General features: G+C 41.2%; 1 pseudogene; it reads left to right on the forward strand.

Moving 5' to 3' along the window:
* The first annotated feature begins 1781 nt into the window (after window positions 1-1781).
* LOC138665240 (rab GTPase-activating protein 1-like) lies at window positions 1782-6460 on the forward strand (annotated as a pseudogene).
* The last annotated feature ends 8262 nt before the right edge of the window (window positions 6461-14722 follow it).

Raw genomic sequence — 14722 nt, forward strand, 5'->3', positions numbered from 1 at the left:
TAGATAGATAGATAGATAATAGATATATAGATAGATAATAGATAGATAATAGATATATAGATAGATAATAGATAGATAATAGATATATAGATAGATAATAGATAGATAGATAGATAATAGATATATAGATAGATAATAGATGGCTAGATCGATATATTATAGATATATAGTTAGATAATAGATAGATAGATAGATAGATAGATAGATAATAGATATATAGATAGATAATAGATAGATAGATAATAGATATATATAGATAGATAATAGATGGCTAGATCAATATATTATAGATATATAGTTAGATAATAGATAGATAGATAGATAATAGATATATAGATAGATAGATAATATATATATAGATAGTAGATAGATAATAGATAGATGATAGATAGATGATAGATAGAAAGATAGATAATAGATATATAGTTAGATAATAGATAGAAAGATAGATAATAGATAGAAATATAGATAATAGATAGATAGATAATAGATAGATAGATAGATAGATAATAGATAGATAGATAGATAGATAGATAGATAGATAGATAATAGATATATAGATATATAGATAGATAATATATATATAGATAGATGGATAGATAATAGATAGATAATAGATAGATAGATAGATAGATAGATAGATAATAGATATATAGATAGATAATATATATATATATAGATAGATAATATATATATAGATAGATGGATAGATAATAGATAGATAATAGATAGATATATAATAGATAGATAGATAGATAATAGATATATAGATAGATAATATATATATATATAGATAGATGGATAGATAATAGATAGATAATAGATAGATAGATAGATAGATAGATAATAGATAGATATATAATAGATAGATAGATAATAGATATATAGATATATAGATAGATAATATATGGATAGATAATAGATAGATAATAGATAGATAGATAATAGATATATAGATATATAGATAGATAATAGATATATAGATAGATGGATAATAGATAGATAGATAATAGATAGATAGATAATAGATATATAGATAATAGATATATAGATAGATAATATATAGATAGATAGATGGATAGATAATAGATAGATAATAGATAGATAGATAATAGATAGATATATAATAGATAGATAGATAATAGATATATAGATATATAGATAGATAATATATGGATAGATAATAGATAGATAATAGATAGATAGATAATAGATATATAGATATATAGATAGATAATAGATATATAGATAGATATATAGATAGATGGATAGATAATAGATATATAGATAGTAGATATATAGATATATAGATAGATAATATATAGATAGATAGATGGATAGATAATAGATAGATAATAGATAGATAGATAGATAGATAGATAATAGATATATAGATAGATAGATAGATAGATAATATATATATATAGATAATAGATATATAGATAGATGGATAGATAATAGATAGATAGATAATAGATAGATAATAGATAGATAGATAATAGATATATAGATAGATAGATAGATAATATATATATATAGATAGATAATAGATATATAGATAGATGGATAGATAATAGATAGATAGATAATAGATATATTATAGATAGATAGATAGATAGATAGATAGATAGATAGATAGATAATAGATATATAGATAGATAGATAATAGATATATAGATAGATAATATATATATATAGATAGATAGATGGATAGATAATAGATAGATAATAAGAAAGCTGTAGCTGTGCATCGCTTAAACAATGCATAGAGGACGAGTCGTGGAAAGTCCAGAAATAAACCATGTGGTCGGGGTAGACAATGAATAAGTCAGTGCTCACACTGCCGTCACCGATTCCTGGTGAATAGATTACCTGCTGGATCGTTCCGCTCTCGGTCCTTTATGCCGGTGACAGGTCCACGTCTGTCATTCATTTATGGCACAAGTGTAATGTACATGGTTCGGAAAGTTAAAGGGAACTTGTCAGACAATTTATGGTGCCCATCATGAGTACAGGATGAGAGGAAGATGAAGAAACTGAGCTCTGTGAGATCTAAGCAGATGAGTTTTTGACTCTGTATTTTCTTACTTAATTGGTAAGCTTTGGTGTTGCATATTTTCTGCACCAAATACTCATCGTGGGAACACGGCCTTAACTGTTCGGAGGGTGGAAGTTTAACTATATGTGTCCGATCGCAGACAGCGCAGTGGGGTCCGCAGTGCTCATTCTGCAGATACCGTAACTTCTTTTTTTTTTTACAGTCACAGGTTTGCGACAGGGAAATATTGAGCTCGAGACATCTAGAAAATTGCCATAAATATTTCAACCTTTTGATTGCAATTTTTGCATTTAGGCATAGTAAGATTGAAGGACAGGATGGGGTCAGATTGTTATTGTTTGTGTATTTTATATTTATTTGAGCATCAGTTCTTGTAAGTAACGCTGTGCTGTCTCGGCTGTGTCCACTTCTTACATTCGGAGACGAAAACTGCCGTCTGGTTGGGTGTCGGACCCCCAGCAACGATCGGATATTCATCACTGATTGTAAATATCAGTCATCGTTATCATAATCCTGGACAATAGTTTTAGCTGTTTGGTACTATGGATAATAAATGAAAATCTCTGTCGGTTAAGTAATTCCACTCTCTTGTTCATTTGCAGATATGTTCCCAGCTGAGTGATCGACTAGAGAAGCAGCAGTCGGCAAACAAAGCCGAAATTGAGAAAATCCGGGTACGTTCAGACTGACTGAATCTTGGGTAATGGCTGTCAGATATTGGAGCATTTTATTGTGTGCATTTCTCTAATATATTTTCATTAGTATAATTGTCTTGCCTGTAATAAAACGTACTGCCGCTTGTTACAAAGCTTTTTTTTTTATAGAACTCTCTACCTATGCCGCTTGAACTTGAGACCTCAATAAAAAGCCTTCAATAGTCTCTAGGTGGGCTATATGGGCAGTTGTCTAGAGTCGCCATTCTTGGTCATCAACCTTGTGTTTGGAGAACACTTTTTAATACCTTTCTAGCAGAGGCGTAGCTAGAGCTTTTGCCGCCCGGGGCTGTTCCCAAGTTTGCCGCCCCCGCCCCCCCCCCCCCCCGGCTCAATACACACAAAGGTTACCAAAAATAGTTTTCCTGTTTTGTAGATCTTAAGCTGGGCCTAATGGTGTCACCCCCACATGTCAAACCTGTGACTTTTCTCAATGACAATAAATGATAAAGTTTGCCAATAATCATCACTGTGTCATGACATCACAGGTGCACTCCATCGGTCTAACCGCTTAGGTACAGCAGACCATGTAGGTTGCAGCATCTGACAGGTTGAATGACTGGTGATGGGGGGGCGCATTTTGCACTTATGCCACCTGTGTGCTGTGCATATGCTATGCACAATACGTTAAATGTATAGGCGCCAGGGGGGTAGATCCCCAATTGTAATGCAAATTTTCACTCAGTGCTTACCTGACCGCGCTCCTGCTCTCTCCACACAGCTGAAGCGTGCACCCGCCGGCGACTGACAATGACGTCACATGCCGACGACATGTCCACTGGGACTGACGTCAGCTGCCAGCCTCAGATTGGCTGGCGGCTGTTAACTATTCACGTGCGGGCGCGGGCCCACACGTCAATAGCGTTAAACAGCAGCAGCCAGGGTCAGATTGGGGTGTCTGGGGCCCACCAGAGGAATGGACTCTAGGGGCCCACCCTACAGCTATATGCAAATATCTGTCATTATAGTGGAGCATCGGCTGTAAAACACAGGCGGCTGCTGCACGTCTACCGTGTGCCCCAATAACTGGGATGTATAATTACGGTAGTTTACATTAATGGGGTTCTTGGTTAAAACAAGTTATCACTGATCCATGGGCTCCACAGGATAGGTGATCGCTTAGATCCGACCATTAGAAATTGCATCGATCGGAAGAATGGGGAGGTTTTATCCCTGACAGGACACTTTTATCACTATTTTAAAATGCAGCGGCAGGTGGGATTTCTGACCGCAGCTCCATTCATTCTCTTTGGGGCTTCCAGAAAAAAACAAGTGCAGCCACTGAGGGAATGAATGGATCAGTGATCTAGTCGGACATGCCACTCCAGTCTAATGGGGATAAAAAGTTCCACATTTTGCTGAATGGGTCCAAGCAGTCAGACCCCCACCAATCAATATGTTATCACTTATCCTGTGGAGAGGTGATTACTTTTTTCCACAGGAAACCCCCTGTAAGTGCATCTCCGCCGCTGATGACTGAAAGCCGGCGGCTCCTGGAAAGAATAAAGTTGACTTTCTCCTGGGTGCCGCACTTTCAGTTCGGTGGTCAGGCACCTTCATAATGCTATTAACCACCTGCAGATTAACCTTGTATCTGCAGGGTAATAGCGTTATTTGACCTTTAAAATGACTAATATTTTTTATTATCGGAATATTTAGAAATGTTTACTTTTGCAAAGCAAAAAATATATAAAAGCGCCAGCGGTGTGAAACAAATATTGACTTAAATGCTATTAAAACCATAGAGATTTACAGTATATTTGAAAAATATGGATAGAGGAAAACCTCACGTCGAGAGAATGATAGGAGGTGTCCAGTGTTGTCCCTTTCAGTCCGGCGGTGGATAGGAAAGCTTGGGGAAGCATGGCGCTCTACAGTAACGTCTATGGACAGTTATGGAAACAGACGTTTGTTCGGCATCTCTTCAGGTGTTGTTCTTTCCTCATATAATGGGTTAGATGTATTGGTTTTGAGAAGCAACATTTATTTATCAGATTCCCATAATAATTCTTTTCTGCTTTTGACCACTTAGCAAAAAGTTGAAGGCTTTGAACGCTGCCGAGAGTTCTTCAACACAGAAGGAAGAGTGAAGTTGGTCAGCACCAAGAAGGAGAACTCCGAGGAGGAGGAGGACACTGATGAAGAGAAGGAGACTCTTAAAAACCAGTTACGGGAAATGGAGCTAGAATTGGCTCAGACTAAACTTCAGCTGGTAGAAGCCGAGTGTAAGATACAAGTAAAGCATCCGTCACAAATCTTATCTGCACAGGTAAAAAAGAGAAAGCATTGACCACTATTAATAGTGGACACCAGTCTGATAATTTTAGAGCACTGTCGGAAGATTGAATTTCCACTAAAGCTGAAAGTGTACCTATATTTTATTTATTTTTTCTTGTTTTGTTTCTCCATAAATCAATAGCAAATATGTTGAATATATGGAACTTTGTAGCATATTCTATCAGAGAAATCTGCTTCTTTCTCCTTCTCGACTGATCTTTCATTCTCAATTCATGGGTAAAAACGATCTACAGTGAATACAGCCTTTCCCCTTATTGACATGGGAGAAGACAGTTGGTGCTCATAAAGTTCTATGGAAAACTGTAACTCCTCCCCCCTCCATAGAATGTTCTAGGCACCAATTGTCATCTCTTATTTCAGAAATGGGAACTTTTTTTTTTACTGAATACAGATTTTAGCCAGAGTGAAAGATCAGTCCAGGAGGAAAGAGAATCAGATTTCTTTCATAAATATTAAAATAACGGTTACTCGTAAGAGCTCAACTTCTGCTTTGCATATGGATCTCTTTTGATCACTATACATATGTGCTAAAAGTTGGCTGATTTTTGCAGGATCATGCAGCAGGTACAGTAGAGAGGGACTCCAAGTTTTGCCCCAACATCTGCTATAAAGTCACATTCTGGAGGCCCCCATACACCATAGATTTGTTATACTTCATATTGATTTATCCTTTGCTCAGCCAAGTGTTAAAGGGAATCTATCCGCAGCTTTTTGCTATGTAATATGATAGCCACATTACGTAGACACAGGGACCCTGATTCCAGTGAAGTGTTACTAACTGGTCTGTGTTTTGCGGTTTCAATAAAATCAGTATTTTACCAGCAGGAGATTATCACTGCAGGACTAGGTGTCTCATGCCACCTGGTCCAAGCACGCCCCCAGCACGGATTGGCAGCTTTCCAGGTACATTCTATATTGACACAAAGCAGCCAATCAGTGGTGTGGGCGGGGTTATACACAGCCCAGCATTCTGAGGTCTGCCAGATCTGCAGCAGAGAAAATTGTGATTGTATCACACCTGCTGCACCCAGTAAACTAAGTGACACATCGCCGGAATCGGGGTAGCTGTCCCTCCATTATGCTGCTGTCAGCATTTAAAGAGAATCTGTCAGCAGGTTTTTGCTATATAATCTGTCAGACAAATGCCTCCCCTTGGGCCAGTAGCTATTTTATGGATATCTGCCACCTTTACACTTTCTTAATGGGCTTTACATGGTTCTCTTTCAGGATCTGGAGCATCATCTCGGTCTTGCCTTAAATGAAGTGCAAGCGGCAAAAAGACCTGGTTCAACAGGACCATCAGTTCCATAAAAACCGCCACCGGAGTGCAAGGAAATGAGACCTCTTAACACCCCAACTCTTGTACAAATAATAAAGTCTATAGGAAAACATGACACCTTCTGTTGCCTTCCTTGGCCAGATATTTTGGTTTGCCTGTATGTAGGAGGACCAGGAGTGCAGCATGGCAGGACGGTAGTAAGTCGGTGCTTGTCAGATTAATGTACGATTAGGCATCTCTGGCCCCCTATTAACACCTACAGAGATCACCTATTAAAAATCAGGAAACTAGCCGGAAAAAGAGGAGGGCGAAGAAAGCAAAAAATAACACCTAGCTTTCCATAATTCCTACGACGCACCATGGGTTCAGTTTTGCCCTTTTTTAACTCTTCGAAGACGGGGAATTGTTTTTTAAGGTAACAAGTAATCATTAGGGCCTTACGTGAAGACGTACGATAATGACGCTTACAGTGAAGCCTCTGGGCAATACGACGCACGTCCCGATTGTCTGATGACAAGCTGGTGGGTCAGTGCCCTGGCCATGAACAGCGGTGGTCCCTCGTCACGCAACGTAATAGTTACCAAAATCTTAGGCTTCACACTACTTCAACACAGGCTTTTTTTTCTTTTTCTTACATCCTAAGATGGTGTGTTAATACTTATAGCCTAAACTGCGATGAGAAATACTGTATTTTGAGCTGCTGTAGGTCAAACCCACGGCGGGAGGTGAACATGCCTTCAACAAGAAATGCTCAGTCTATTTTTTTTTTCTCCCCAGCCCTTGGTATTAAATAATATTGCCATGGAACAATGGCAAGTCGCGTACTGAAATGGTAGAGATTGCTAGGCGAGACCGAAATATGTGATAAGGGGACAAAAATGGGGCCTCTCATGCTGCCAATCTGGAATCTAGAGCAGTTGACTGTTATCTCCGTGCCCTCCATCATGCTGAGACGTTAAGACCATGTTGGTTGGTATGTTGTCCTTTTTTTTTAAAAAAAATTTTTGTAGTGGCCAATGCCAGTCTGCGGCCGCTAAGCACTGTCCGTACTGCACAGCGTTTTTATGTGTTAAGCACCCAAGTCTCAGAGAAGATCCACCAATATGGAATCGCGATCAACGAGAAGCAGTCAAGTATCCTGAGATAGCCTGTTCTCCGGGCACGTTACGGCACTAAACGGGAGCTTCGCTTTCATTGACTAACCCCGGGATTAAAGCACGTGTCCTCGTCTTGGCGATGTTCTTTCATTTCGGATCTCACTGCTTCTGTTCTAGAATTTGTATCTAACCCGTTAACTCTCCGTTCACTCTTGTCTTGTCCGGGGCTGACGGTTCATCCATCGCACGACAATTCATCTAAAAGGAGCAAAGGACTAACTTCAAGATCCGTTGATGGACGCCAGACTTCTATCCCATCTCCAGCAGTTTTTCGGAAGCGTGATCTACCTTTTCTTCTTTTTTTTCTCCCACCCCACTTTAGAGGGGTTTTCTGAAATTGCTCCACTACTAGGGCTAGTATACGGCAGTATGAGATCTGCACTGTAGGTGCTAAACACAAAGCACGCGTCATTCCTTTCTGGAGTTCCTGGTGTCGTGTAGAGTTCAGATGTAGACTGGCAGTTTTGCACCTTTTTTTTTATAATTTATACTTGTTTTTGTTTTGTTTTTTCTCGCAATTGTTGCATCAGTGATAAAATTGTTACGTGTAAGCGGGTTACACTAAGAGGCACTGTTTTGTGTGCATATACAGTATATAAAAAGTTTGGTTTATTTTGTATATCTACTCTTTTTTTGTTTTCTTAGTTCCCGTACTAACGCTAGCTACTGTAAAAGTTCTATATCGGAATCCTAACACGATCTGCTAAAGATTTCTCTTTCCCATATCTGCTACAAATGTCCTTTATTGTTTTAAACATAAGAAGATTGCTGTTCTTATTTTGACCGTGTGCTAATAGTGCTGGTGTAGGTGCGGTGGGTAAACCCAATCAACTCCAATGTAAAGTATTATTAAATTTCACCACTGAGCAGTCGATTTCATTGCACGGACTACAACCTCCCTGTGTGATAATATGGAAAACGTTTATTCATACACACAAATGACTAGAAAAGGGGACTGACCATGATAAATCGAGTCCTAATGATTATTTGCTACTTTTATTTTTTCTTTTTACACCGAATTTTTTAAGATGGGTTTATTAAAGATTTTTTTCATTGCATAGTCAAAAAATGCTTTGTATTTTTCACTTTGACTTTTTTTTGGCAATTTTTACTAAAAAAAAAAAAGTAGCACATTTCATAAAATGTTGCAAAATAAAATTGCACTAAAGTTTCTGGCTTTCATAAAATGACTTCAAGGAAAGATGGAAGTACGGTTATGGGTCATACCAAAGCAGCTGGAAGCCCAAAACAATGCCAACCGTTATAAACTTAAAAATAATAATATCTATTCCCCGCTGACTCATGCCGCTTGACTGACTGCTCCTGTGTATCAAGCTGGAGGAGATGCTGCAGGGTGGGGAAGAGAGCTGCAGTTCGGGGCCCAATTTTCTAAAAGCGGACAACCGCTTTCTATACACAGAGCGATGACTGAAACCGTGCCGACATCACCCCTGTGAATGAAAGACCAAGCCTGCCGGGAGGAATAAAGTCCATTTCCTCCTGGCAGCGGGGCTCTCAGTTATGTAGCCACATGTGCCACAACACTGCAGATTAACCCACATCTGCAGGTCAATGGAATTTTTTATATAGCGTGTTCCCTTTAAATGTGAAATCATCTCATTGTCCTCTCACAGCACAAGGTGTGGTGGAATGCACAAGAAATAGGGAAAGTTCATCGAAATTCACGCCGTCATGGGGAACAGCCATATTAAAGAATTACAAAATGCGCACAGTGATGTGTTTTGGCTTAAGAAACATATAACGTTTCTGGAGCAAATTAGGAAGGATTGAGAATCGTTTCACTTGTAGAATCAAAAGGTAAACGGGTTTTGCAGCAGAAAGATAACGTGTCGGCTTGTGCAATTAAAAGCAGTGGTAAATGAATTAAGGGTTAATGGCATTTTTTGCTGACTCATTTGATAGCAGCATAATGTAGAGGCAGAGACCCTGATTCCAGGGACATATCACTTGCATTGCTGGCTGTTGGAGTTTTGATAAAATATCTGTTTTTTCTGCTGCGGATCTAGCAGTGCTCTAAATGCTGAGCTCTGTATAATCCCACCCACAGCACTGATTAGTAGTCGTCTGTTTATACTGCGCATAGACAGAAATGTACCAATCAGTGGTGGGGGCGGGGTTACACTGCAGGTGGACTACATGGCTTGTGTCAGCTAGTCCTCTACTGATAATCTCCTGCTGATAAAACACTGATTTTATTGAAACAATAAAACACAGCCTAGTAAGTGACACATCGCTGGAATCAGGGTCCCTGTACTGGCCATAGCACAGTGTATCAGTAGCCTGGGTTGCTTTTTGTATCTAATCCTTCCTACTGCTGTATGTACAGTGAGGCTCTTCCTACTTTCACTTGTGAAAAGTTAGACAATGTTGTCTAAAAAAAAAAAAATGGATCCGTCGATGAAAAAAAGAAGATATGAAGTGCAAGGAGGAAAGCCATTCAACCCATTCCAATTAGGTGAAGCAGAGCCTGCCTTTGACAGCTACATGGTAAGAGGCAAGATGATTAATCGATAGGAAGCACACCGGACCCAGACGCCTGTCTGCCCTCCGCTCACAATGACTCGCCGAGGCGGACATAGCCTTCATCTTTGTTAAAGGGGTGTTAGTGTAGAAAACCCATTATATATGAAGAATTCTAAGCTTGTACGAGGGAGGTTCAGAGACATCTATCATGGGCCGAGCAAAGACGTCTCTATAGAAGAGGATCCCATCTGCCATGTTATAGTCAACCAGCCGATGCAAAGTGTTCGGTGTAATCATTAATTTGCCCCATGATGGCACTGCAATAACATTGAGATTTTTTTTAATGAACGCAATGTCATGGGGTTCTTGGGATCTTCTAGAAAGGAAGAACTTTTCCAAGCAAAAAAACTCCCTCAAATGAAGCAAGAAGTTCATTATGGGCGGTGGGCACAGAGGGTATCCTGGGTGGTAGAGGTTGTAACTGTTCGTATGACAAGACTTTATTTTTGGATAAGTGGAAAATGAGGCTGTAAGAAGGCAAATTCTTGCAAATAGATGGTAGAATTTCTTATTAAAAGGCAGAGAGAGGAAAGAAACATAATAGGAGGGGGGATGGGCGTTCAGTAGAAAATAAAAATGGGTCCCCAAATAGTAGGTACCAGAAAGATAGCCAAAGTCCTAATTTTGTGAGCCTTTTTGTTTCAAGAAATGTATCTTGGATACTACTGAACTTCTTGTGTATAGAGCCTGTTCATTAGATTTATCAAAAAAGTAAATATTACGATATGATAAACTCTATTGATCCAGAGGTTAATATTTCTAATAATGTCAAACATGAAAAATTATCAGCCCCCTCGACCCTAAAAGCTGTAGACACCTTTTTGATAAAAATTTGAACTCTCCCTTTTTGCAGAATTTCAATTCCAATGCATTACCAGAACTTTACCGGCTACTGCACTTTTACTTATTACTATTTCTCAATCATTTAGATGTATCTTAGCTCTCCTTTTAGATAAATTCAGTGGTCTGACTATATTGGGTGCAGGAGTTGCAGCCAGACCTGGGCCCTGAAGCCTGGGGGGGTCCCACAAAGTCCCATATTAAAATACTTATTAAACACCTGTGATAGTTGGAACCCACAAACTTTAGGTTACAACACTTGATAAAGTTCAACTAATCTCATGTTATATTCTTGATTCTTTCAAGTTGTCCAGATCTTTATGGAGGACCTGTTACCAGGAGAAAAGGGCATTTTTTGTTCTTCGTTCCCACTGCTTAATTAAAATACAGTCCCAGAGATTTGATCTTTTCTACTATATCTACTTGAGGGGGTGTGGCTTACAGGATCCGCTAGGGCGTGTCTTTAGGATGCTCTGCATTATTATACTTAGAGCAACGCCCCTTTGTAAAAGCTAGAAAAAATAGCACTAAATAGCCTAAAAAGAATCATATGGTTAGTGGTGACCACAGATGCCAGCCTTTTGGGCTGGGGCGAAGTTTTCAATCACCACACGGCACAGGGTCGATGGTCCACACGAGAGTCGCTCGTATGGTTAATGGTGACCACCGATGCCAGCCTTTTGGGCTGGGGCGAAGTTTTCAATCACCACACGGCACAGGGTCGTTGGTCCACACGAGAGTCGCGTCTCCCAATCAATATCTTGGAGATTCGAGCGATCACACTTGCCTTACGCAATTTTCACCACCTTCTCACATGCCATCCAATCAGAATCCAATCTGACAACGCCACGGCCGTTGCGTATATCAACCGGCAAGGGGAAACCCGCAGCAGGGCAGCCATGCGCGAAGTCACCCACATTCTACGCTGGGCCGAGACCAATCATTCGCTCATCTCTGCTATCCACATACCGGGTGTGGAGAGTTGGGAAGCAGACTTCCTCAGCTGCCAAGGTCTTGCCTTGGGCGAGAGGTCCCTCTATTCGGAAGTCTTCCAGCAGATTTGTCTTCGCCGGGGGACGCCGGATATGGATCTCATGGCCTCAAGGCTAAACAACCAGGTTCCCCAGTTCATTGCTCGATCCCGTGATCCTTGCGCCATCGGAGCAGATGCTCTGGTTCTGTCGTGGCATCGGTTCCAGCTGCTCTACATATTTCCTCCACTTCCTCTGCTCCCGAGGATCATCAAGAAGATCAGGGCAGAGAGGAGACCGGTGATCCTTGTCGCTCCGGACTGGACGCACCGAGCATGGTACACAGAACTCGTCCAAATGGTCGCCGACGTTCCCTGGCGACTTCCAGATCGCATGGATCTTCTCTCACAGGGCCCAATTTGCCACCAGAACTCCAAGGCCCTGTCTTTGACGGCGTGGCTGTTGAATCCTGGATTTTAGCCCAAGCCGGATTCTCTCCAGGGGTTTCTTCTACCATGTTTCACGTTAGGAAACCCGTATCCATGCGCATTTATCATCGCACCTGGCGCACCTTCTTTTCATGGTGCAATGCGCATGGACATTCTCCTCTGGTGTTTTCCATTCCGTCCATTCTGGAGTTCCTCCAATCAGGTTTAGAGTCAGGCCTTGCCCTAGGCTCGCTCAAGGGATGTGTCCGCATTGTCAGTTCTAATCCAATGAAAGATCGCTTCCAGACTGCCGGTTAAGACGTTCATCCAAGGAGTCTCCTGGGTGGTCCCTCCCTATAGAATGCCATTGGCTTCATGGGATCTTAACTTGGTTCTCGGAGTTCTTCAGGAGGCCCCTTTTGAACCATTGCAGGACATCTCTCTCACCCTCCTTTCATGGAAGGTGGTTTTTCTAGTGGCGAGTACATCAATCAGGCGAATCTCTGAGTTGGCGGCTCTCTTGCCGACCCCTTTTTCTGATTTTTTACACAGACAAGGCAGTTTTGAGGACTTCTCCTTCTTTCCTACCTAAAGTCGTTTCTTCTTTTCACCTAAATGAGGACAATGTCTTACCATCATCTTGTCCGGCACCAACCCATCGTATCGAGAAAGCTCTCCATACTCTTGATGTAGTTAGGGCTCTTCGGTGGTACATCTCTCGGACGGCTCCCTTCCATAAGTCGGACATCCTCTTCGTGCTTCCGGAGGGACATAGGAAAGGTCTAGCCGTCTCAAAGGCCACTCTAGCCAGGTGGATTCACTCAACTATCCAGGAATCCTACTGCATCAGGAACACCCCTGTTCCTGCAGGGATTAAGGCAAATTCGACTCGGTCGGTCGGTGCCTCTTGGGCCATTCGGCACCAGGCGTCAGCACAGCAGCTTTGCAAAGCTGCGACTTGGTCCAGTCTGCATACTTTTACAGCTTTGGCAGACGCTGCCCTTGGCAGGCACATTCTGCAGACAGCGGTACCTCAGTAAGCCAGTGGTACATGGGGTTTTAGCAGTGCAATTGCTCCCCACCCAGGGACTGCTATAGGACGTCCCATGGTCCTATGTCCCCCAATGAGGCGTAGGAGAAAAGGAGATTTTTGTGCACTCACCGTAAAATCTTTTTCTCTGAGCCAATCATTGGGGGAGACAAGAGTTAATTCTTTATGTGTTTACTTAGTGTCCTCCTAGTGGCAAGCAGCATAACACCCATGGTCCTGTGTCCCCCAATGATTTGCTCGGAGAAAAAGAGTTTACGATGAGTACACAAAAATCTCCTTTTTATAGAAAAAAATATATATTTTTGCATCGCTTTATTCTGAGGACTATAACTTTTTTTGCGGGACAAGATGACGTTTTCAACGGTACCATGGTTATTTATATCTGTCTTTTTGATCGCGTGCTATTCCACTTTTTGTTTGGCGGTATGATAATAAAGCATTGTTTTTGCCTCGTTTTTTTTTTTTACGGTGTTTACTGGAGGGGTTAACTAGTGGGACAGTTTTATATGTCGGGTTGTTACGGATGCGGTGATACTAATTGTGTACTTTTATTGTTTTGTTTTTTTTCATTTAGATAAAGAAATGTATTTATGGGAACAATATATATATATTTTTCTTTATTTAGGAATTGTTTTTTTTTACACATCTAAATATATATTTTTTTACTTTATAACATTGCCTCGGGGGGGGGGGGGGGCATCATGTTATAAGGTCAGACCGCTGATCTGACAATTTGCAATGCACTACGTCAGATCAGCGGTCTGATGTGCACTGCTCCTGGCTTACCAGCGCTTGCTCTGAGCAGGCGCTTGGTAAGCCACCTCCCTGCAGGACCCGGATGCAGCCCCGCAGCCATTTTGGATCCAGGGCCTGCAGGGAGGAGATGCTCGGTACAAGGTGAGCACATCGCCTTGTACCGAGGGTCTCAGGGAAGCACGCAGGGAGCCTCCTCCCTGCGCGACACTTCCCTATGCCGCCGGAACACCGATCATGTTTCATCGCAGTGTGCCGGGGGTTAAGGTGCCGGGGAAGGTCCGTGACCGTGCCAGGCACATAGTGCCGGATGTCAGCTGCCATAGTCAGCTGACACCCGGCCGCGATCGGCCGCGCTTCCACCGTGAGCGCGGCCGATCGCTATGACGTACTATCCCGTCTCTGGGAATTAAGTCCCAGGTCACCTTGATGGGATAGTATGTCAAATGGGATTAAGGGGTTAACATGTGCCATCCTGTTTTTAAAGGGACCAAAAGTAATTTGACAGATTAAATAATTTTAAATAAAATGTTCATTTTTAGTACTTGGTTGAAAACTCTTTGATGGCAATGACTGCCTGAAGTCTTGAACTCATGGACATCACCAGACGCTGTGTTTCCTCCTTTCTG

The sequence above is a fragment of the Ranitomeya imitator genome, chromosome 2 (assembly GCF_032444005.1).
Source record: "Ranitomeya imitator isolate aRanImi1 chromosome 2, aRanImi1.pri, whole genome shotgun sequence".
Classification (NCBI taxonomy): Eukaryota; Metazoa; Chordata; class Amphibia; order Anura; family Dendrobatidae; genus Ranitomeya; species Ranitomeya imitator.